This window comes from Euleptes europaea, chromosome 10 (assembly GCF_029931775.1).
Source record: "Euleptes europaea isolate rEulEur1 chromosome 10, rEulEur1.hap1, whole genome shotgun sequence".
In the NCBI taxonomy this organism is placed as follows: Eukaryota; Metazoa; Chordata; class Lepidosauria; order Squamata; family Sphaerodactylidae; genus Euleptes; species Euleptes europaea.
The window spans coordinates 8032617-8057044 of NC_079321.1; positions in this window are offsets into that span (position 1 = coordinate 8032617).

Sequence of the window (24428 nt, forward strand, 5' to 3'; positions counted from 1 at the left end):
ACATTCTGCTCACCAGCAAAAGGCTGCTGAAACACACAGTAAGGAAAGTCAGGAGGATCAACCGGTGCTGTGCTGAGAAATGCCTCTTGTTAATATCACACGTCGGACTATTCAATCCAGGGCCTTGGCCCCCGTCGTTTATCGAGAGTAGAAGGCCTTCGGGTCTACGGAATGATTTGACACTTTTTCCCCATTGTTGCGAGATTATGTAATCAATTTCACTGGTAGATTAATAAGGTAAATCTTAGTGGGTTAATTGGCAGGAGCCAATTTTAATGAATTTGTACAAACAACTATCACTGGGGCCGTGCTGACTGTCCGCCCTCCCCCTGTTGCTCTTTTGTTTGCAGGCTCATTTCTTTGGCCATTTATGCACGGCTGTTTCTTTGCAGTCACCCAACTGACTACTTTGGGGCTTTGCTTTGATTATGCTTGCGTGGTGTAGTGGTTAAGAGAGGTGGTTTGGAGCAGTGGAGTCTGATCTGGAGAACCGGGTTTGATCCCCCGCATGAGTGGCGGAGGCTAATCTGGTGAACTGGATTTGTTTCCCCACTCCTACCCATGAAGCCAGCTGGGTGACCTTAGGCAAGTCACAGCTCTGTTAGAGCTCTCTCAGCCCCACCTACCTCACAGGGTGTCTGTTGTGGGGAGGGGAAGGGAAGGGGATTATAAGCCGGTTTGAGTCTCCCTTAAGTGGTCGAGAAAGTGGGCATATAAAAAACAACTATCCTCCTCCTCCTCCCATTTTCCAACCACCAGAGGTCACTTTGCTCTTCCCACGTGTTTCCATGCGTTTTGCCGGCGTTTTCTGGATTTGTGTTTAGTCAACATCCAGAAAACGCAGACAAAATTTGCAGTAATGTGCAGGAAAGTGAGGCAACCTCTGAGGGTTGGAAAATGCAAGCATAATCAAAGCAAAGCCCCAAAATAGTCAGCGGAGCGACCCTGAGGAAACAGCCTTGCATAGATGGCCTTACAGTTCTGGTTACAGAGAACTCTGAGAACATTTATTTATTTACTTAAAACATTTATTAGCCTCATTCCCTCCTTACGGAGCTCAAGGTGGCTTATAATATAGATAGAATACATCAAATAGAGTACATAAAATACAAAATTTAAAACCACAGTTTAAGAACTGCTAGTAACTTAGAGCCAGCATGGTGTAGTGGTTAAGAGCGGTGGTTTGGAGTGGGGGACTCTAATCTGGAGAACTGGGTTTGAATCCCTACTCCTCCATATGAGTGGCAGACGCTAATCTGGTGAACTGGGTTGGTTTCGCCACTCCTACACATGAAGCCATCTGGGTGACCTTGGGCTAGTCACAGCTCTCTCAGCCCCACCTACCTCCCAGGTTGTCTGTTGTGGGGATGGGGAGGGAAGGTGATTGTAAGCCGGTTTGATTCTTCCTTAAGTGGTAGAGAAAGTCAGCATATAAAAACCAACTCTTCTCCTTCTTCATCATCAACCTCATCATCATCATCAAACATGGTCCTGAATAAAACGGTCTTCTTCAGCGGCCTCCTAAAGATTGAAAGATGCGAGACACACCTCTTGGGAAGGTTGTTCCATAAACGTGGGACTGTCACTGAATAGGCCCCCTCTCTTGTACCCACAGGGTTGCCAACCTCCAGGTAGCAGCTGGAGATCTCCTGATCTCCAGCCAACAGAGATGAGTTCACCTGGAGAAAATGGCCATTTTGGCAATTGGACTCTATGGCATTGAAGTCCCTCCCCTCCCCAAACCCTGCCCTTCTCAGGCTCCGCCCCAAAAACCTCCTGCCTGTGGCAAAGAGGGGCCTGACAACCCTTTGTGTCCACCAGATGAGCTTCTTTGACTGGTGAGACAGTCAGGAGGGCCCCTCTCCATGATCTTAATTCCCAGGCAGAGACATATGGGAGAAGATTGTTCTTCGGATACCCTGGACCCAAGCTACGTAGGGCTTTAAAGGTCAAAACCAACACCTTCAATTGTGGTAGCATTTGTAAAACTGTAAATTTTCCAAGTGAGTTGAAAGAGGCACTAGTGCAGCCTCTGTTGGAAAAGACTCCCTGGATAAGAATTACCTGGCAAATTATAGATTGGTGTCAAATCAGGGTTGGGGGGAAAAGATGATTAAATGGGTGGTGGCTGAGTAAGTATATCAGGAGGGTGAGAGATTCAAAACTGATAAAAGGAAGTACTTCTTCACACAACGCACAGTTAAATTGTGGAACTCCCTGCCTCAGGATGTGGTGGCTGCCAACTAGGAGGGCTTTAAGAGGGATGTGGACATGTTCATGGAAGAGAGGGGTATTAATGGCTACTAGTCAAAATGGATACTAGTCATGATGCATACCTATTCTCTCCAGGATCAGAGGTGCATGCCTAATATATTAGGTGCTGTGGAACACGGGCAGGATGGTGCTGCTGCAGTCATCTTGTCTGTGGGCTTCCTTGAGGCACCTGGTTGGCCACTGTGTGAACAGACTGCTGGACTTGATGGGCCTTGGTCTGATCCAGCATGGCTTTTCCTATGTTCGTACGTCCCCCTTTTCTCCAGGGGGAACTGATCTCTGTAGTCTGGAGAAAAGCTGTAATTCCAGGGGATCCCCAGGTCCCACCTGGAGGCTGGGGACAATTATATGGAATTCTGAATAATTCTTGTTCGACCCGGTCCATTTAGCAGAGTTCTGCTCACAGTGGCGAGTTTGCATTAGTCGCAGTACAGAAGCCAAACATGTCCTTGTGTCCCGAGGTTAAAATATATCACCTTCCATCTTGTAGAAATTTGCCTGCCGAGGGATGATTTATAAATGATTCAGTAACAGATGATGTTATAACGAAAGCAGTGGGAGTTTTGAAATACCTACATCAGTTTAGGCTTGTGCTTATTTCAAAAAAAGCTCTGATCTAGCTTGGATTTTTGGCAGGCTCAACATGAGCCCAACATGAACCACTGCAAATCAAAGCTTATTTTGAAAGTAAAACTTGGAATATTTCCAATTCCAATTAAAACACATTTGATGTCTTTTGGACTTATAGTTTTTTTGGGGGTAAAAAACCCCCTTCTTGCTAACCCTCATATAGACCTGTCCACGGTAAACCGAACCTACCAAGAATGAATTAAATGACTAAAACTCCGGGCCTTTATTTTCTTTCTTTTTAAAGATTAAAATGCTCATTTTTTCATACACTTTCCCTTGCGCTCTGTGTCAGCAAGACAAAGGAATCAGCATACCCATTCTTTATTGGATAATATTAATATCACCCCCTATACTGCAAACGGTTCAGAACATATAAAAGAGAAGAAAAAGAAAGAACTCACTGCAAAAATAAAGGAAGTTTGTAAAATGGAATTTCTCTTGCAAGGATCTTTTTAACCAACAACATTATTTATTGTTAACATCAGTGGTGTGCAAAAAAATCAAAGGCACACAACCAGTCGCCTGTGCAATCTAAATATTTTAGTAGCAATTGATGATTGTCATTTAATTCTACATCTCACTGAGAAAAATGTTTTGAAAAATAAGCAAGCAACCTAATGAAGATTTTCCATTTATTTGGATGGTCTCCATCTCTCCACTGTGAATGGTCTCTTGTGTGTGTGTGTGTTAAGTGCCGTCAAGTCGCTTCCGACTCATGGTGACCCTATGAATCAATGTCCTCCAAACCATCCTATCCTTAACAGCCTTGCTCAGATCTTGCAAATTGAGGGCTGTGGCTTCCTTTACTGAGTCCATCTCTTGTTGGGTCTTCCTCTTTTCCTGCTGCCCTCAACTTTTCCTAGCATGATTGTCTTATTCCAGTCTTATTTAATGGTGTCTTATTTCCCATCTATTAATTGTGGGAAATAGATCATTAATATCCAAACCAAATGAATTAATATATTTAATGCACCATAAGCATTATGTCTCTTATTCAATAAGAAGACACGAAGTCTTTGGGCACCTTGGACTATGTGAGCACTTAGCATTATAATGCTGGAAGAGGCCATACAGGCAAACTAGTCCAACCCCCTGCTCAATGCAGGATCAGCCGCCCTAGAGCATCCCTGACAAGTGTTCGTCCAGCTGCTGCTTGCAGACTGCCATTGAGGGGAAGCTCACCATCTCCCTGGGAAGCCAATTCCACTGCTGAACTACTTTTACTGTAAAAACAAAACAAAACACAACTCTTAATGTCCAGCCTGTAATATAAACCCATTATTGTGAGTCCTATCTTCTGCTGTCAACAGGAACAGCTCCCTGCCCTCCTCTAAGTGACAGCCTTTCAAAGAGAGCAATCATGTCTCCCCTCAAACTCCTCTTCTCCAGAATGAACATCCCCAGGCCCCTCAGCCTTTCCTTGTAGGACTTGGTCTCCAGGCCCCTGATCATCCTTGATGCTCTCTTCAGCATCCACTCCATTCTGTCCACATCCTTTCTTAAGTGAGGCCTCCAAAACTTCACACAGCACTCCAGGTGTGGCCTGACCAATGCGGCGTGCAGTGGGTCTATGACATCTTGCGATTCACTTAAACCACAACAAAGTTGGTAGCAGTTAAGGAGGGTTCTTCACACCTTCTGAATTCAACACTTGTATTAGATTTGTCCTGACATGGTTCCATGCAGGCCAAGCTGAGATATGGAGCTTGATGTGTATGAATGGCAGCAACTAAATGGGGTGAGGTGGATAAGAACATAAGAAAGGCGATGCTGGATCAGACCAAGGTCCATCAAGTCCAGTGGCTGGAAATCTTCTGCTAGTACAGCTGATCTCCAAGTGATAGAAATCAGTTCCCCTGGAGGAAATGGCTGCATTGGCAGTTGGATTATGGAATTGAAGTCCCTCCCCTCTCCGAACCCCACCCTCCTCAGGCCCCACCTCCAAAATCTCCATGTATTTCCCAGCTTGGAGCTGGCTTGAGAAGAAAGCCTGAAAATATGGCTGCAGAATGAGAGGGGGAAAAACCCTCAGAAGCCCAAGGACTAGAGACATGTCATTAAAGAAAACAAATACAGGTCGCTTATGCATGGAAGTTTTACCTGAGGTTTGTTGCTTGCTGGACCCACACTTTCTTCTCGCGAAGCTATGCACCAGCAGTCTCCAAGCTCAAATCAAGAAGCATTGGAGTCCCTGCCCCTTGAAATGCCACTTTGTAACTGGCTGTAGTACTTAGAAGTTCACCCCCCCCCCAAACCCAAGTGCCAGGTCAAAAAGCATTTTAAAAACCCAAAACAAAACAGAGCTCCCTAAAAGGAATATTGGGGGGGGGGGGGCAAGCCTCATTTCCAAATGCCTCTCTTTGGCTCAGAAAGAACTCCCCGGAAGCAGGAAGCATTTGAATCCCCGCCTCTTGACATGCTTTGTAATTGGCTGTAGTTCTTTCAGTGAGAGAAACTTCCCTCCCCCAAGCTTCCTTATCTCAAGCTTTACCTTATGCATGGAGATTTCAAACGGGCTGAGCTCAGGGGAAATGGAAGAATTGGGTTACTAGAGGGATGGGAGGTCCCGGGATTTGTGAGCGCTGGCAGGTAGGGTTGCCAGCTCCAGGTTGGGAAATACCTGGAGATTTTGGGGGTGGAGCCTGAGGAGGGCAGGGTTTGGGGAGGGGGAGGGACTTCAATGCCATAGAGTCCAATTGCCAAAGCGGCCATTTTCTCCAGGGGGAACTGATCTCTATCAGCTGGAGATCAGTTGTAATAGCAAGAGATCTCCAGCTACCACCTGGAGGTTGGAGCAACCCAAAACAGCACTATGACAATATAAGGCAAATAAGTGAATTTTATAAAGTGCAAAGTGAATAAATATATACAGCATATACAAATAGGAGTACAAGACAGATACAAAATTTACAAAAGCAATCCAATGAATATGACTTGTCCAAAGGATATCACGGATCCTAATTCAACAGGTAAGTCAAGGTATATCACCAATTAGGTTATCATTTGATGTAAAGGTTTTTTGACATCTTTTTCCTGTGGCTTTGCTCCAATAACTGAAACCTAAAAATAATTTTAAAAGACTCAAAAAACCTTTACATCAAATGATAACCTAATTGGTGATATACCTTGACTTACCTGTTGAATTAGGATCCGTGATATCCTTTGGACAAGTCATATTCATTGGATTGCTTTTGTAAATTTTGTATCTGTCTTGTACTCCTATTTGTATATGCTGTATATATTTATTCACTTTGCACTTTATAAAATTCACTTATTTGCCTTATATTGTCATAGTGCTGTTTTGGGTTGCTCCAATTATCCTCACAGCACTGAGCCTTTATTTCTTATGTATGACCACCTGGAGGTTGGCAACCCTATGGCAGCAAGGTCATCTCTAATGGATGGAAAACTTATGCATAACTCTAAGGAACAACTGAGACAGACCGGGGGGGTGAACTTGAGTGAAAGTACCCATGCATAATTGACCACCGTGTATTTTGAAACTACCTCTGGATTAGTGATCTGATTTTTGAGACCGTGTTGACTAAGATCTTTGAGCTCCGGCAAACCGGGGCCCTCTTCCTCGGGCCGTGGATAGCAGGTGACATGTTTGAAGACCAGCAGCCTGTCACGTCCATTTCCACCTCGAGGGCGAGAAGATCAAGTTCCCACTTCTAATGAATGACGCCGCGAGTTTAAAGGGTACCAGGAACGCGGCTCCAATGACATTTGAGTTTTCTGATGCCAATTCCACTCTGTAATCTGGATGATGCTCCCGGATGTGACAGTTTATAAATAGAAGTGTCAGTCTGGAGATTTATTTTTTTTAAAAACTGCCGTGGCTTTTTCTCTCCCTGCAAACCCTGGAATTTTGGTTAATTAATATTATCGTGCCTGCGAGGAACGGATTTGCCCAAGGGCAGTTCGAAACGCCACACATTTCTTTTCCCCTCTGCTGCTTCTGAGGTTGCCAGCACATCACATTTCGGCATCGAGAGAGGAATCTTTTGTGGTGGGTGGAGGCCAGTGTGGGCTTGAACTTTCTCTGCCTTGTGGGGGACTTCAGCATTGCTTATTCTCTTTGAGGCCCTTTCTCCCCCCTCCCTAGAGCAAGGGGCAGCCGTCACACATACAAAAAAAAAAAAAAATCACAGTCCACCAAATCCTCCCGACTGTGTCTGCCGCTAACTTCTTTTTTTTTTTTAAAAAAAATATTTTTATATATAAGGATACAGAAAAAAAGGGAAAAGAATATAGGGGAATTGACAAAAATAGTCAGTGTCCAAGCTTCAATATAGTAATACATTTTTGCCCCCATCAGAAGAGGGCAGTGCCATAGAGTCCAAATGCCAAAGCAGCCATTGTCCAGAGGAGGGCAACGAAGATGGTGAGGGGTCTGGAGAACAAGTCCTATGAGGAAAGGTTGAAGGAGCTGGGTATGTTTAGCCTGAAGAGGAGAAGGCTGAGAGGGGACATGATAACCATCTTCAAGCACTTGAAGGGCTGTCATAGAGAGGAGGGTGCCGAGTTGTTTTCTGTTGTCCCAGAAGGTCGGACCAGAACCAAGGGGTTGAAATTAAATCAGAAGAGTTTCCATCTAGACATTAGGAAGAATTTCCTAACAGAGCGGTTCCTCAGTGGAACAGGCTTCCTCGGGAGGTGGTGAGCTCTCCTTCCCTGGAGGTTTTTAAGCAGAGGCTAGATGGCCATCTGTCAGCAATGCTGATTCTATGAACTTAGGCAGTTCATGAGAGGGAGGGCATCTTGGCCATCTTCTGGGCACTGGGGTGTGTGGGGGAGGTAATGTGAATTTCCTGCATTGTGCAGGGGGTTGGACTAGATGACCCTTGTGGGTCCCTTCCAACTCTATGATTCTATGATCACTGACATTAAACTTATCTAAAAGATCATTAGGTGGTATTTAATAGTCAAATAATTAAATACTGATTAATATAACTACTACTTATTGTCGAAGGCTTTCACGGTCAGAGTTCATTGGTTCTTGTAGGTTATCCGGGCTGTGTAACCGTGGTCTTGGAATTTTCTTTCCTGACGTTTCGCCAGCAACTGTGGCAGGCATCTTCAGAGTAGTAACACTGAAGGACAGTGTCTCTCAGTGTCAAGGGTGTAGAAAGAGTAATATATAGTCAGAAAGGGGTTGGGTTTGAGCTGAGTATTGTCCTGCAAAAGTATTGTCCTGTAAGTATCAAGATAATGTGCTAATGAGGGTATGGTATGTTAATATGGAACCATTGTATCCTGAAGTGATCTGTTAATGTGTGTAATCCAAAACTAATCTGTATGGCTATTGTTGAATGTTGTCTTTGTCTGGAGGTGTTTCAGGGCAGGAAGCCAAGCCTTATTCATTCTTAAACTCTCCTCTTTTCTGTTAAAGTTGTGCTGATGTTTGTGAATTTCAATGGCTTCTCTGTGCAATCTGACAAAATAGTTGGTAGAATTGTCCAGTCTTTCAGTGTCTTGGAATAAGACCCTGTGTCCTGTTTGTGTCAGTCCATGTTCAGCCACTGCTGATTTCTCAGGTTGGCCAAGTCTGCAGTATCTTTCATGTTCTTTTATCCTTGTTTGTATGCTGCGTTTTGTGGTCCCGATGTAAACTTCTCCACAGCTGCAATGGTTCCATATTAACATACCATACCCTCATTAGCACATTATCTTGATACTTACAGGACAATACTTTTGCAGGACAATACTCAGCTCAAACCCAACCCCTTTCTGACTATATATTACTCTTTCTACACCCTTGACACTGAGAGACACTGTCCTTCAGTGTTACTACTCTGAAGATGCCTGCCACAGTTGCTGGCGAAACGTCAGGAAAGAAAATTCCAAGACCACGGTTACACAGCCCGGATAACCTACAAGAACCAATAACTACTACTGCTTTTATCTCTGGTACTTGCTATTTTAGCAATTAAATAACCAAATACTAACTTTTGTAATATAATTTGTAAAACCATATATATCTATTCTCTATTGATTAGTTAATTAAGCTTAAACTACCGACTTCACATGTTAAGTACTGGTTAAACTTATTACTTCTCTACATCCTAAAATAAAGATACGTTAAACGCCTGTGTATTTATCATAAAGTGGATGCCACTTGAAATTGTCTATTGGCTTCTTTTTCACCAGATATGCTAATTTTGCCATCAAAGCGAAGTCAAATAATTTTCTGATCCATTCAGTCATTTCTGGAATCGTAGTAGCTTTCCAATGCGTTGCTACTGCCTTCTTGATTTGTGGCGTGCACAGAGTAGAACAGTTGTCTGAACAGGGAAAAAAAATCCAGCTCTACAAGTACAGATTCAAGGTCAAAAAATGTCCTTTGAGTTAATCCAGCCCGAGTATATGTACTGTGCTTGACAACTGAGAATCTTTTTCCTCCCTGCATCCAAAACTTTTGCTTTGTGGGGGGAAAAATACCTCAAACGCTGGATTTGGCAAGGCCATATGGCAAAGAAAGGCTTAGCACAATAGCAGTCTCCATGTTTGACTGTAAAACAGGGGTCCCCTTCGTGGTGCCCGTGGGTGCCAAGTATGGTTGCCAACCTCCAGGTGGTGAAGGAGAAAAAAGACACCTCTGTACTATTATCAGGAGGATGAGAAAACCAGTACAGGAGCAATGCTGCTAACAATGATAATATATTATAGCTACATATACACTTTACAGTATGTGGTAATGAAACCACCAACAACACATACATTCAGTACAACAGCGGATGTACAAAATTTCCACAGCTCATTTGAATTCCATCTGGTAAGAATCAAATAAGTCCTTTGAAGTAATTATCTTAGTCTTTTCTCAAAACAGATGCTGAAAGATGAACAGTCAAGGAGAATACGATCGTTTCGGAGCACAAGGGCTCAGTTCTTCATCAGTTCTTCAAAAGATGCAATGCATGCAATCCTATATCAACATCCATGATATCAGGTTTCAAAGAATAACCTTTTCCAGAATAAAGTGCATAATACTTCCCCAGAGGGGTAAGATGCTGAGTTCCTTCCACTCCTGGTAAGGACTCAAGTTCCTTCCACTCCTGGTAAGAACGCCACTTTTGAAGAACTGATGAAGAACTGAGCCCTTGTGCTCCGAAACGATCGTATTCTCCTTGACTGTTCATCTTGCAGCATCTGTTTTGAGAAAAGACTAAGATAATTACTTCAAAGGACTTATTTGATACTTACCAGATGGAATTCAAATGAGCTGTGGAAATTTTGAACCTCCAGGTGGTGGCTGGAGATCTCCTGCTATTACAACTGATCTCCAGCCGAGATCACCTGGAGAAAATGGCCGCTTTGGCAATTTGACTCTATGGCATTGAAGTCCTTCCCCTTTCCAAACCCTGCCCTCTTCAGGCTCCACCCCCAAAATCTTCAGGTAATTCCCAATCTGGAGCTGCTAACCTTAGTGCCATGGCACCCGCCAATTAATTTTAGAAAGTGGGCAGGGTGAGGTAGGGCTTTTCTCCAGCAAGGCTTCTGATTCGCGCCCTCCTCAGGCTCCGCTCCCAAAATCTCCAGGTATTTCCAACCTCTTAAGTTAGCAAAAACTAACCACCTCAACAGTTGGGTTGCCAGGTCCCTCTTCGCCACCGGTGGGAGGTTTTGGGGGCGGAGCCTGAGGAGGGCAGGGTTTGGGGAGGGGAGGGGCTTCGATGGCATGGAGTCCAATGGCCAAAGCAGCCATTTTCTCCAGGGGAACTGACTTCTATTGGCTGGAGATCAGTTGTAATACCAGATCTCCAGCTAGTACCTGGAGATTGGCAACCCTAGTCTTGCATGCCTGTGTTTTCAAGGCCTGACGTACTGTCTGAGTGGGGATAGAAATGTCAGCATTCTCAAATAACATGGGATTTATTCCACCTCCTTCCCCATGCCCAGCAAATCTTTGTAACCTCCTAGTAAAATCTGACTGTGAAAAATCAGGCGCTCAGGAATTCCTCGGTTCATATTCTGCTATAAAATGGCAGCCTGATACGCAGTTTACGAAGGTGCCTAAATATAATCCTAAGAAATTAATTGCAGTTACCCAGATTTTTTCAAAAAATGCAGCTTGGAAATAGTGAGTTGTTGTTAGTACATGATGCATTATTGGCCAGTAGATACTGCTCCAGATTCACTGTTTGTTACATACCCAGCCAGCATGGTGTAGTGGTTAAGAGTGGTGATTTGGAGCAGTGGTTTGGGATGGTGGAGTCTGATCTGGAGAACTGGGTTTGATTCCCCACTCCTCTACATGAGTGGCAGAGGCTAGTCTGTTGAACTGGATTTGTTTTCCCACTCCAACACACAAAGCCAGCTGGATGACCTTGGGCCAGTCACGCTCTCTCAGCCTCACCTACCTCACAGGGTGCCTGTTGTGGGGAGGGGAAAGGAAGGTGATTGTAAGCTGGTTTGATTCTGCCTTAAGTGGTAGAGAAAGTCGGCATATAAAAACCAACTCTTCTTCTTCTTCTTCTCCTCCTCCTCCTCCTCCTCCTCCTCCTCCTCCTCCTCTTCCTCCTCCTCCCCCCCCTTGTCCAATGTACTTTACAATGTCCAGTGAAGTTCCTGGAAAAAAATGTTGAATTGAGTCTTAGGTTGGAGCACAACAGTTTTTGACATTTGGATGTAGTTATGGTATCACTTTCCACAGTGTATTTTTCCTGGTGGTGGTAGAAAGCGCCGTCAAGTCGCAGCTGCCTTAAGACAAGACATTCGGAGGTGGTTTGCCATTGCCTGCCTCCATGTGGGCAAGGGTTGCCAACCTCCAGGTACTAGCTGGAGTTCTCCTGCTATTACAACTGATCTCCAGCCGATAGAGATCAGTTCACCTGAAGAAAATGGGTGCTTTGGCAATTGAACTCTATGCCATTGAAGTCCCTCCCCTCCCCAAACCCCATCATCCTTGGGCTCTGCCCCCAAACCTCCCGCCGGTGGTGAAGAGGAATTGCCAGGTCCCTCTTCACCACCGGTGGGAGGTCTATAGGGCGGAGCCTTAGGAGGGCAGGGTTTGGGGAGGGGAGGAATTCCAATGGCATAGAGTCCAATTGCCAAAGTGCCCATTTTCCTCCAGGTGAACTGATCTCTATTGGCTGGAGATCAGTTGAAATGACAGGAGATCTCCAGCTACCACCCGGAGGCTGGCAACCCTACTGGCAACCCTAGCGTGGGCTGAGAGAGTTCTGACAGAACGGTGACTGGCAGCCGTCACCCCCTCCTGGGGCAGGGAGTTCCAACATTTAACTATGTGCTGCGGGAAGAAATCTTTCATCTGTTTGGAATCTCTCCCCCTCCAGCTTCAGCAGATGACCCCTGCGTTCTGGTGTTACGAGAGAGGGAGAAAAGCGTCTCCCTGTCCACTCTCTCCACACCGTGCATAATTTTATAGACCTCGATCATGTCTCCCCTTTCAAGCAGCTGCTGGCTTCCTTTGAAGAGAGAGAGAGAGAGAGAGAGAGAGAGAGAGAGAGAGAGAGAGAGAGAGAGAGAGAGAGAGAGAGAGAGAGAGAGAGAGAGAGAGAGAAAACCCGCTGCATGTGTCTATTTTCAAGGCTCTGTGCTGATTACCCAGTAGTTAATGGAGGGAATACAATGGCATTTTAACATCAAGGCTTCCCATAGGAGACATTATACCTTCAAGAGATGGAGAGGGGAGGGAGGAGACCGCACGCCAAGCAGGACGTCACTTATGCTCGACTGGCCACCACTGTCAGGGTTCACCTCCCTTCAGCTTTGTGTCACTCCCGAAAGTGCCCGTGTGGGGCTGTGTGAAGTGTTCTACCACTGCTGACTGCCTGGGGCTAGCCCACAGAACCAATCTTGTCTTTGGTTTCCCCAGAAAGCCGCGCTGAGAATTAGTCGCATATGCCGACCAGCCGAAAACCAATTGAGGCAAGCGATTACCACCGGCCTTTTCCCGGCCATTTAGCATTCGGTGGGGAAGGGAGGGTTCAAAACGAAGAAAGGGAGAAACAAACTTCATACAGCATCTATGATGGGAAGGCTGCTTTCCTGCTCTAGTTCAGAGGCATTTTTAGAAGCTTAAACTGGTAGACCGGCGCCTTAAAGAAATACTAATATAACTGTACTGTAATTTCATCTCTTCTTAATACACTTTACTTATACTCACTCTCTTCCCCCAATGAGATGGATGGAGAAACAAGAATGGTAGGCATAGAAAAAATGGTATGAACAGACAGTTTTGGTTAATTTCAGGAGTCTCCCCCCCCCCCCCAAATTCAGATTTGTGTTTCCTACAGTTATATGAATACAACTTTCTGGGCTGGGAAGTTCCTTCCTTCCTTCCTTCCTTCCTTCCTTCCTTCCTTCCCTTCCTTCCCTTCCTTCCTTCCTTCCTTCCTTCCTTCCTTCCTTCCTTCCTTCCTTCCTTCCTTCCTTCCTTCCTTCCTTCCTTCCTTCCTTCCTTCCTTCCTTCCTTCCTTCCTTCCTTCCTTCCTTCCTTCCTTCCTTCCTTCCTTCGTCTCAAAATGGCTTACAGTCCCTATCCTCTCCCCACCACCTACACCTTGTGAGGTAGGTGGGGCTAAGAGAGTTCCGAGAGAACTGTGAATAGCCCAAGGTCACCCAGCTGGATTCAGGTGGAGGAGTGGAGAATCGAACCCGGCAAGTGGCAATCTTCAAATTGATCCCTTCCACAAGGAGCGTGTTACTATACAGCCCTGGTTGGCAGCGGAAGAAGACCCCGAATGGTCGAAATAGGGAATATCCGGCACCCTGTCCTATAATTTGAAGATTGCCACTTGGCTACAAATTGGAAATTGCCACCTGTGAGACCTTATACTTAAAAAAGACTGTGGCAAGAAGAAAAGACTATCTTATTGCCAGAAACCCTTGCCACTGGGACTACCTTCACATCTCCAAGACGCAAGTCAAAGCGAGATATTTGCACAATTTGTGATTGTCAATTGATATATTGTGATTGTACAAATTCATATATGAACTTTAATATAATGTGAATATTTGTGAAACATATATCTAACTAAAAAGATTGCAGTATAAAACTTTGCATATGTTCTGCTATTTCATGGTTTACTAACCTCCAGGTAGTAGCTGGAGATCTCCTATTACAACTGATCTCCAGCCGATAGAGATACGTTCTCCTGGAGAAAATGGCCGCTTTGGCAATTAGACTCTATGGCATTGAAGTCCCTCCCCACCCCAAACCCCGCTGTCCTCAGGCTCTGCTGCAAAAATTTCTAGGGTTGCCAACTTCCAGGTACTAAGCCAAAATAGACACCTCTCTGTATAAATGTAGTTACTCCAGATCTAACACAGATAATATAAAAACCAACTCTTCTTCTTCTGATGATGTTATTTGTTTTGCTGAAAGATTTTCTAAAATCTTTAAATAAAAGTAGATTAGAAAAGGACTACATTACAGGGTTAAAAGAACAGATGAAAAGTTGGGGCTGTGCTAAGCAGCTGAGAGAAGATCATAGCAAATCTTCACGCTTCAGTTAGTCCCTGTGACAGTGCTATTAAGGAAAAAATAAATTGTGACATTGGTCATGGATATGGGAAAGCGGCTCTGAAGTTGGGGAACTAAAGGTCTGCATCATTCAGGGTTTTAGCACACTTCCTTCCTTGCCAATCTCTTAAAACTAATGATGCTTCACTATATGCGGTCAGGAGAGGGGGTTTCTAAGAGAACACCATGAAATAGCACAGTACAGCTTGCCTTTTTTTCATGAAGAATTATTAGTAGGGTTGCCAGCTCCGAGTTGAGAAATGCCTGGAGGTTTTGTGGGTGGGGCCTGAGGAGGGCGGGGTTTGGGGAGGGGAGGGACTTCAGTGCCATAGAGTCCAATTGCCAAAGCGGCCATTTTCTCCAGGGGAACTGATCTCTCTGTGTGTAAAGTGCTGTCAAGTCGCAGCCGACTTATGGCGACCCCTTATGGGGTTTTCAAGGCAAGAGACTAACAGAGGTGGTTTGCCAGTGCCTTCCTCTGCACAGCAACCCTGGACTTCCTTGGTGGTCTCCCATCCAAATACTAACCAGGGCTAACCCTGCTTAGTTTCTGAGATCTGAGGAGATCAGGCTATCCTGGGCCATCCAGGTTAGGGGATGGCACTTTACACACACGTAATGTATATGTTATAGCTAGGAACAAGGAGCTTAATGCATGCATCAACTGCATTATTCTGTAATGATGGTATATAAATAGATGGTATATCAGTGTTATGATCCCGTATTGAAGGCAAGGAACAGTGGCTGAGAGAATACCAACATTAGGAAGAATTTTCTGACAGTTAGAGCGGTTCCTCAGTGGAACAGGCTTCCTCAGGAGGTGGTCAGCTCTCCTTCCCTGGAGGTTTTTAAGCAGAGGCTAGATGGTCATCTGTCAGCAAGGCTGATTCTATGACCTTAGGCAGACCATGAGAGGGAGGGCATCTTGGCCATCTTCTGGGCATGGAGTAGGGGTCACTGGGGGTGTGGGGGCGGTAGTTGTGAATTTCCTGCATTGTGCAAAGGGTTGGACTAGATGACCCTGGTGGTCCCTTCCAATTCTATAGTTCTATGATTCTATGATATGCACGAGGCCAGTAAACCTGTTCCTGAAATGAGATTTAAACCAGGGATTTAGGCACCAACCTGTTCTTCCTTTCATGATATCGAAGGGCGGATAAACAAACCGATCGATAAATGTTCCTCTGTACGCCATGATGTAAATTCCCAAGAATTAGAAACGGCACCCTCAGAATTCAGGTCAGAATCTGTCGATGATTTTTGTCACCGACACCCATCAGGCAGATGGTTCAAGGTCTGCAGCCCGAACCAAAGAACCAGGTCCTCTTCGTGAAAACTATACTAAACCTCCCTTGTGAATAATGCATGATTAACAATGGCTACTGGTAGTTTTGGTGATGACTCGATATTCTCCTCGTGTGCTGGTGTCTTAATATTCTCTTCTCCTTCTCCTCTGTCCCACGCAGGAACTTGTCAAGGGCTGACAGGAGAGTCGTTGTCATTGTTCATTATGTTAGCCTTGGTGAAATCCCCACTCGACTGTTCATTTGTGGGGTGGCCTTGGGCAAGTCCATTCCTCCCACTGTCAAGGCCCTGTCTGTCAAGTGGCAGCAACGTTTCAGAGTTTGCTGTGAGAGTATCGCAAAATAATTGTCAGCTAAACATAGGGTTGCCAGCTCTGGGTTGGGAAATAGCTGGTGTTTTGGGGGGTGGAGCTTTGGGGGGGCAGGGTTTTGGGAGGGGAGGAACCTCAGCAGGGTATAATGCCATAGAGTCCACCCTCCGAAGCAGCCGTTTTCTCCCGGGGAACTGATCTCTGTCTTCTGGAGATCAGTTGTAATAGCGAAAGATCTCCAGGTGCCAACTGGAGGTTGGCAACCCTAGCTAAACATGCCTCAGCCCAAAGGCAAACCGTGTTGTACCAGCCCAACATCAACCGAACTCAAATGGAATTATTCTTTCCCATTGGACACCTGCATCTGGTTTGGGCCTTGTTGGTGGTATCTTTGATGGATGTGCTGGGTTGCATCCAACCAGCGTGGTGTAGTGGTTAAGAATGGTGGACTCTAATCTGGAGGACCGGGTTTGATTCCCTGCTCCTCCACATGGGTGGTGGATTCTAATTAGGAGAACTGGGTTTGATTCCCTGCTCCTCCACATGAAGCCTGCTGGGTGACCTTGGGCTAGTCACACCTCTCTCTGAACTCTCTCAGACCCACCTACCTGACAAGGTGTTTGTTGTGGGGAGAGGAAGGGGAGGAGATTGTAAGCCACTTTGATTCTCCTTAAAAGGTGGAGAAAATCGGCATATAAAAACCGACTCTTCTCCTTCTTAAAAGAACTGACCAAAAATTGTGGCTATGTTAAGCAGCTGAGAGAAGATCATAGCAAATCTTTCCACTTGAGTTAGTCTCTGTGACTGTATGGGGAGAGGAAAGGATTGTGATTGTAAACCGCTTTGAGACTCCTTAAAGATAGAGAAATGCGGGATATAAAAAACAACTCTTCTTCCTCTTCTCCTAAAAAAGGTCGCCTTTGTCCACCAAAAAAGCTATGCTGGGAATTGTGGAACCCACATTGACAAAAGCTATGTGGGGCAGGAGCTATAGTAAGGAGAAGAATTGAGTATTTGACTGAAAATTTGGCTAGATGGAGCACAATGTCCACTATTCCTGGAATTCTTTCAATAGCACAAAGATAGCTTGTATCTTACCACACTGCTCAGCCAAGCATGAAACCTTCCTCCAGCCCAAGAACCAAGCCCCAAGCGTTGGGTATACCTATAAGTTGTGGTCTGTATCATGGCCAGCCTCTACAGTGTACAAATTACAAACCAAGAAACCCCAAATTAGTGACCTGGTTTAGAAGTGGAGAGCATTTTGATGAACTGTTGTTTGAGATAAATGAAAATGCTGAGTAGAAGCTGTTATTGTGGTCCAGGGGAGATGATAGACAGCTCAGCACATTGCTTAAATAGCTGGGAGCGAAGCCAATTAAAATGAAATCCTCTTGTTCTAAACACCACATTACAATCCGTGTAAACAGATTGGCAAACCCAGAAGAGTTCACAGGAGTTTGGCAGAGTGGAATTTTTCAAGTTTCGAGCTTCTGAAAATGATGAATCTCCTTTGAGAGGTGGGTGGTAACACAAAGCGGTGAAAAAAGCATCAAAGCATTAGACCTTTGATGATGAGAAAGTGTATGCCTATAACAATCAGGGATGGCCAAACACCCTTCTGTTTGGATTGCCTTTTTTTTTTCCAAATTGCAAACAGAGCCCTTTGCGGGGGGGGGGGAGGGCTTTGTTCTTCATATGCATGTTCTCACCCTGCTTTCCCCAACCCTGTCCCACAGACATCATCTCGGGGAAGGGGCTGTGGCTCAGTGGCAGAGCATCTGCTTGGCATGCGGAAGGTCCCAGGTTCATTCAGTTTAGGAATCAGGTAGTGTGTGTGTGTTAAGTGCCGTCAAGCTGCTTCCGACTCAGGGCGACCCTATGAATCAATGTCCTCCAAAATGTCCTATGATCTTTGACAGCCTTGCTCAGATCTTGCAAACTGAGGGCTGTGGCTTCCTTTATTGAGTCAGTCCATCTCTTGTTGGGTCTTCCTCTTTTCCTGCTGCCCTCAACTTTCCCTAGCATGATGGTCTTTTCCAGTGACTCTTGTCTTCTCATAATGTGACCAATATATAATAGCCTCAGTTTAGTCATTTTAGCTTCTAGGATCAGTTCAGGATTGATTTGATCTATAACCCACTTATTTGTTTTTTTGGCTGACCACGGTATCCATAACACTCTCCTCCAACATTTCAAAGGAGTCTACTTTCTTCCTATCAGGTAGTAGGTATTGTGAAAGACCCCTGCCTGAGACCCTGGAGAGCTGCTGCCTGTCTGAGCAGACAATTGTGACTTTGATGGACCACTGGTCTGATTCTTTATGAGGTAGTTCCCTTGTGCATCTTTGTTATATGTTGATAATCTGTTTTAAAAGACGTTTCAACCCTACCGGGGGCGGGGGGTTAGGGAGGCGTCTTTCCAATCTAGACTGACTTATGCCGAGAGAAAACATGAGGAAGTATACTCAAAAGTAAGTCCCATTTTATAGTATGCGGATTGCTTTTCTTAGCATTGCAGCCTTTGTCTGGCGGAGTCAACATTCACTGAAGTTTTTCTCCCTCTCTCGTAATACTAGAACGTGGGGCCATCTGCTGAAGCTGGAGGATGAGAGATTCAAAACAGATAAAAGGAAATATTTCTTTACACAATGCATAGTGAAATTGTGGAACTCCCTGCCCCAGGATATGGTGATGGCTGCCAACTTGAAAGGCTTTAAGAAGGGAGTGGACATGGAAGAGAGGAGTACTCATGGCTACTAGTCAAAATGGCTACTAGTCAGGATGCATGCCTATTCTCTCCAGGATCAGAGGAGCATGCCTATTATATTAGGTGCTGTGGAGCACAGGCAGGACAATGCTGCTGCAGTCGTCTTGTTTGGGGGCTTCCTAGAGGCACCTGGCTGGCCAATGTGTGAACATACTGCTGGGCTTGGTGGGCCTTGGCCACTCAGGGATTTTCTTAGGTTCTTATGTTCTTATGATTCAGATCTGGCATGATGTAGCGGTTACAGTGTTGGACTCAGACCTGAAACACTGAGTTTGAATCCTTGCTTTGCCATGGAAGCTTGCTGGGTGACTCTATCGCATTCGCTTAGCATAACCTAATTCACAAGGTTGTTGTTCTGAAGATAAGGTGAAGGAAGGGAGAATGATGTGAAAGGCCACTCAGGGAGCAAAGCAGGATCAAAATGTTCAAACATTAAAATAATATCACAAAAACGTACTTCAGATTTTTTTTATTGTGGTATTTGTTTATTTATGAAATTGTAACTGGCTTTTTCTGCCCTCATAAAGTAAAGGTAAAGGTCCCCTGTGCAGGCACCGGGTCATTCCTGACCCATGGGGTGACGTCACACCCGACGTTTCCAAGGCAGACTTTGTTTACGGGGTGGTTTGCCAGTGCCTTCCCCAGTCATCTTCCCTTTACCCCCAGCAAGCTGGGTCCTCATTTTACCAACCTCGGAAGGATGGAGGGCTGAGTCAACCTTGAGCCAGCTACCTGAAACTGACTTCTGTCGGGATCGAACTCAGGTCGTGAGCAAAGCTTTCGACTGCAGTACTGCAGCTTAACACTCTGCACAACGGGGCTCATTTATGAAATTGTACCTGGCTTTTCTGTCCTCATAAGGGCTACCTAATTAAAAACTTATATAACAAAAGCACACCTTCCAAGCCATTAAAACCAACAAAAAACATGTCAAGAAAACAACTAAAGCCAAACCTAAAATATACATACAAAAACATAAAAACAGCAATTAAACCATTTTCCCCAAAACCCTTCTTCCCCGATCCCCCACAACCCTACCTGGATATCACATGTAATCCCAGATCTGACAGCAAGCGTGGATTAGTGGTTAGGAGTGGTGGACTCTAATTTGGTGAACAGGGTTTGATTCCCCACTCCTTCACATGAGTGACGGACTCGAATCTGGTGAACTGGTTTGGTTTCCCCACTCCTCCACAGAAAACCAGCTGGGTGACCTTGGGCTAGTCACAGCTCTCTTAGAGCTTTCTCAGTCCCACCTACCTCACATGGTGCCTGTAGTGGGGAGAGGAAGGGAAGGAGATTGTAAGCCAGTTTGATTCTCCTTAAAAGAATCCCCACCAGGATCTGACAACCCTACCCCGCCCCCCTGCCCCCACTTAAAGGTAGACAAGAGGGGAGTATAAAAATCAACTCTTCTTCTTCTTCTTCTTCTTCTTCTTCTTCTTCTTCTCCTCCTCCTCCTCCTCCTCCTCCTTCTCCTCCAGCCCCACCCCTGGAGATTGGTAACCCTAGGACAATGTCACATTATGAGCACAACATAAGGAGGGAGGGGGGGAAGGGACATTTTAAACAAGGTTTATTCTCCACCCCCATTTAATCACTTCAAAGCATTTTATTGTCAGGCCCCAAAACGCTCCGCTCGCAACCCTCCCAACCAATCCGGCCATTCCTTCTTTTGTGCGTGTTTATAGGCCAGCTTGTGATTCCTGATAAAAGCGTTCAATAGGGAGACATCGGGCGTGATTTCTTCCAAAGTGCTTCAAGAGGTCCCACCAGCTTATGAAACGCTGGGAGTGAGCGAAAGGGTCTAGGGCTTAAGACATGCACAAATAGATAGATTGATAGATAGATTGATAGATAGATAGATAAGATAGATAGATAGAGATATAGATATAGATATAGATATATATATAGATATATATATATGTATGTAGCTGACTGAAACGGAAAAGGCCTCGGCTGTTACAGATCTGGACTCTGAAGGGTCTGTGGAAGGCTGAGATCATTAGTGTTGGTTCACTGACTTAGCCTCGGAGGTTCTGGATGAAGGGGACGCGAAGCCCGGCTCAGGCCGAAACTAATGGGGAACAATACACATCTGCAGGCTCTGATGTTACTAATCCAGAGCCTGCTGAGGATCAACCATTGGGACAAGGGAATATCCTCGGAGCCACTGACAAACAGCAGTTGAGGATTAAGGGAGTCCTCTTGAATTGGTAATACGGCTCAAGTCTTCATTAGGACCGGCCGTGCCCAAAAAAGAAAGAAAACCATCTTATCGCTGTTTTTTTTTTTTTTTTAAAAAGACACAGCGACGAACCAGTGTGTGGATTCAATGTGACAGATCATGTCGAGGGGCAAAGCCAAGGTTTTCAAGATGGCCACCGGCAGCAGCTCTGGGCAAGCAGAATAGACAAGGTTTCCGTCGCTGCTTGCACTCCGTTTGTGCTTTGATTCAGGTTGTTATCTAGGGTTCCCAGGTCCCCCCTCTCCATCGGTGGGAGGTTTTTGGGGGCTGGCTCCAATGCACACACGCAACACAATCACGGCACTTCCGGGCGCGGGTGCGATCCTCACTCTGGAGCAGCCTGGTGGATTGGTGGGCAATTGCCCGCTGAAACCATCCACCTTGCAACCCTGTTGTTATCATTGTGTCTCAAGATCTGTTACGATAGGTACTAGACATATTTAGGAATAGTTATTAAAGCAACGAAATTACTTTAAAATGAGTTTATGTACTGATCAATAGATTAATAGATGGAGTATTATATACTTTAATGTTATATTTCAACAGAATGATTGGGTGTATTTTAAGATAAGCTGAAGTTGAAAAATGCAATGAATGTATTTATTGCATAAATTGCATAAATAAATAACTCAGGCACATAAACTTATCTGTTTACACTTTTCCCCTCTTCCCCTCCCTATACTTTTTAAATTTCTGTACCCTAAAAAACTCAATTTTTTTTTAAAAGAAAAGATCTTTTAGGAAGAAAGACAACGCTGAATGAGAAATTACAGCTGAGGGAACTGCTCCTTTTTTTTTTTTTTTTTAAAAACACAACCCAAACAACTTGAACTTTATTTCAAGACTTGTTGACCAAGAAATTTACATCAATAGACACAGGCTTCACTGCCAAAAATCTTCAGGTATTTCCCAACCCGAGCTGGCAACCCTAAGTCTGGCCCTGGTTTGAGCTGCCACCTCACACAGAACTTGGTGTACCTGCGGTACAGTTGCCAACCTTCAGGTGTGTGTGTGTGTGTTAAGTGCCGTCAAGTCGCTTCCGACTCATGGCGATCCTATGAATGAAAGTCCTCCAAAATGTCCTATCTTTGGCAGCCTTGCTCAGATCTTGCAAACTGAAGGCTGTGGCTTCCTTTATTGAGTCAATCCATCTCTTGTTGGGTCTTCCTCTTTTCCTGCTGCCCTCAACTTTTCCTAACACATGGAATTCCCCTGTAACTGCACTTTATTTCCAGACTACAGAGATCAGATTCCCCTGGGGGAAAAGGCAACTTTGAAGGCCCCATTTTGTTAGCATAAGGGAAATCATGAAGATGATGAAGAAGAGTTGGTTTTCATATGTCGAATTTCTCTACCTTTTAAGGAGAATCAAACCGGTTTACCACCGCCTTCCCTTCCTCCCCCCCCCCCACAACAGACAACTTGTGAGGCAGGTGAGGCTGAGAGAGCTCAAAGAAAACTGTGACTAGCCCAAGGTCACCCAACAGGCTTAATGTGGAGGAGTGGGGAAACCAACCGGGTTCACCAGATTAGAGTCTGCTGCTCATGGGGAGGAGTGGGGAATCGAACCCGGTTCTCGCAGATTTGAGTCCACCGCTCTTAACCACTGCACCACACTGAAACAAGAAGGGGGAGATGTTCCGAGCCCTACAACAGGCTGGAAATTAATTGAATAAAAAGTGGTATTTGAGGGGGGGGAAATCCTAGGGAAATCAAGAGCAAATAATAAATCATTTCTGTGCAGCAATCTCTGTGCCACTAATATTGCAAAATATTGCAGATGTCGGCGATTCTCTGCCCTACTGTAGGCAGAGAGGCCATTTATGCATGGAAGGTTTTGCCTTGGATTTGCTGTGTTATAGATGCACATGTTCCCCATCCAAATTCTCAAAACTCTACACGGGGGCTTATTTTTGAGTTTTAAGAATCCGGATGGGGAAAATGTGCACCCAGAGAGCACCAAACCCAAGGCAAAACCTCAGATGCATAAATGACCTTTGTGGCTTCTCTCCTGCCTCGGAAGTGAGTTTCTTCTCTTCCCTTTGCGTTTCTTGCCCTTGATTCCTTTCATTCCAGCCACCTCTCTGTAGCGTCCCCTTCTCTTCTCTCTCAACATTCTGGGAAGAGTCCATGGCGAAGCCGGCTCTTCCGCTCGGCGATCCCTTCCTTCCTTCCTTCGCTGAGCTGACTCCTAATAAGAAAAAAAAAAGATCTCTCACTCCCTCTATAGAGTCAGTGCCAATTAGTGAACTGGAAATGGATTGCGGTTCAGAGGGTCAGAGGGCAGAGCACCGTCTAAGGAGAGAGGAGCCGCTCACTCTAGTTATTGCTCAGCAAGCGATCGGCAGGTTGACCTCGCCGTATCTTGTCTGCAAGGTCAAAGCAGAGGATCACTTGCTGAGCATTAACTAGAAGCTCTCTCTCTCTCTCTCTCTCTGCTTCCCTCTCTCTCTCAGCTTCTGTTCGCTGTTCTGCATCGTTCTGTCCTTGTCATCGTGTGCAAATTTTCCAGGGCAGACCAGGAAATCAACTGCCAAGTGGGAACTCTATGAAGTTCTAGCTGCTGAGCTGCGAGCAACCAGTTCCCGGTAATGAAGCTGAAACTCGGGAACTGCGACTGCCGATGTTTTGTTTGTTAATTGGGCGACATTGGCGGTTTCCCTGCCCAATGGAGGTGGGCCCAAGAAAGTCCATGGAGGAAATCAGTGCCATGTGTCATCATACCTGATGCCCTTCTTGGCCTAAGGTTGCCAGTAAGTGTGTGCAAAAAGGTTTTGGGGGGTAAAGTTTTGGGGGTTTATTGGGCCTGATTTTTTTCAGTAAACCCGAAATAAGCCGAATACCAATAATGGTAAATTTCGGTATTCAGCTTATTTTCGGGTTTACTGAAAAATTCAGGCCCATTTTCGTTTATGGGAATTTTTCAGTGCTCCTGGGGAGGTGGATTTTTGGAGGTAGAGTCTCCAAATTTGCAGCATGGCTGCAAGGGACTCTCCTTAGACAGTCATCCAAGTTTGGTGAACATTTGGACAGGGAGTCCAATTTTATGGGCCTGCTAAAGGAGGTGGCCAACGCCAAACACAGGGGCAGCCAATGGCAAACCACCTCTGAACATCTCTTGCCTCGAAAACCCTACGGGGGCACCATCAGTTGGCAGCAACTTGACAGGTGGCCTATTGTGCCTGCCTGTCTTTGATGAAAGCATAGACATAAAAGTCTCTTTAAGTCATTTCTCACAGTTAACTGAATAGGGTTGCCAGTCTCCAGGTCCTAGCTGGAGATCTCTTACTGTTACAACTGATCTCCATCCATAGAGATCAGTTCACCTGGAGAAAATGTCCACTTTGGCCATTGGGCTCTATGGCATCGATGTCCCTCCCCAAACCCCACCCTCCTCATCC